Genomic DNA, 1235 nt, shown 5'->3' with positions numbered 1-1235 from the left:
GGGGTAAATTTTTCAGTAAATTTAGACTGTACCCAAAAAGATTTAATTTTTTTTTGTTTTAGGAAAGGGATATACATTATACTTTAATTTTAAACATCCCCAGGCTATAAAATTTTTTTATCCAATGTGAAAAACCCAGATACTTAATTTTTTTGTAAGCCAAAGAAGCGTTTATCCGGCCTGAGTTTAAACCGTTTTAACGGACCTGGTTTAAGGGAAATTATCAATTTTTGGCTTAAATGATCTCCCAAATTTGAATTTTGAACAACAAATTTAAACAAAATAAAATCCCCGGGGTTATTTAGACCCCTTTATTACTTTGCTCATTAAACGTACGAAGTCGCACATGCGGGTTTTTCCCAAACCAAATGGTAACCTCGTAAAATTTCATTTAAAACCCCTTTGGGGTTCAAAAACAGTATACGGCTTAAAATTTTGTTTAAGGGGGTTTTCCAATCCTCGACACAAAACGAGTTTTGTGAAAAATTTCTCAAAAACCCCCGCCGTTAACCTGGCGAGCCTTTTTAACAAGTTGAAGGGTCCCCCCCTAAGTTTTTTTCCCCATTTTTGGAAAAAGGGCAAAAACCAATTGGGTGTTATTTTTCCCCTTTTTTTCTTTGTATTTCCGCCTCGAATGGTTTTAATCCAAAAGGTAACCTGTAAATTTTCATTTTAAAAACCAATTTTTTTTGCAAAAGGGAGTAACCGGCTTAGAAAACTTTTTTTTTAAGGGGATTTTCCAATTCCCTTGACAATTTTAAACGATTATTGGGGGAAATTTTAGGAGTAAAAATCCCCAGTGTTATCCAATTAAAAACATCGGCCTTTTACAATTCAAATTTGGGGGTTTTAACCCATCTTTTTAGCTGGAAAAAAACCCAAATTTAGTTTTACCCTTTTTTTAAGAGCACGGGGGGGAAAGTACGGAATTTGGGATGGGGTTTTTCCCCTCCCAAATCTTTTTTTGTAAAAAACCCACCTTGGGGCCCAAGGGGGAACGTGTTTTGCGGGGCGGGTTTGAAAAAAAACCAATTTATATTGGGCTTAAAATGAGTAGTTTAATCCCGGTTCCCTAATTTGTTTTAAACAAAATTTTTCTTTTTTTTTTACTTACAGGGTTTTTAAACTTGGACCTTATTAAAATTAGTTTACCGAACCCTACGGTAACCAAAAGGGTTTAAAGGAGAAAAAATTTAAGGGCTTTAAATTTTTCCTAGGCAAAAACTTTGGGGGGG

Source organism: Penaeus monodon, chromosome 24 (genome assembly GCF_015228065.2).
Source record: "Penaeus monodon isolate SGIC_2016 chromosome 24, NSTDA_Pmon_1, whole genome shotgun sequence".
NCBI classification, from domain to species: domain Eukaryota; kingdom Metazoa; phylum Arthropoda; class Malacostraca; order Decapoda; family Penaeidae; genus Penaeus; species Penaeus monodon.
This window is presented reverse-complemented; position numbering follows the sequence as displayed.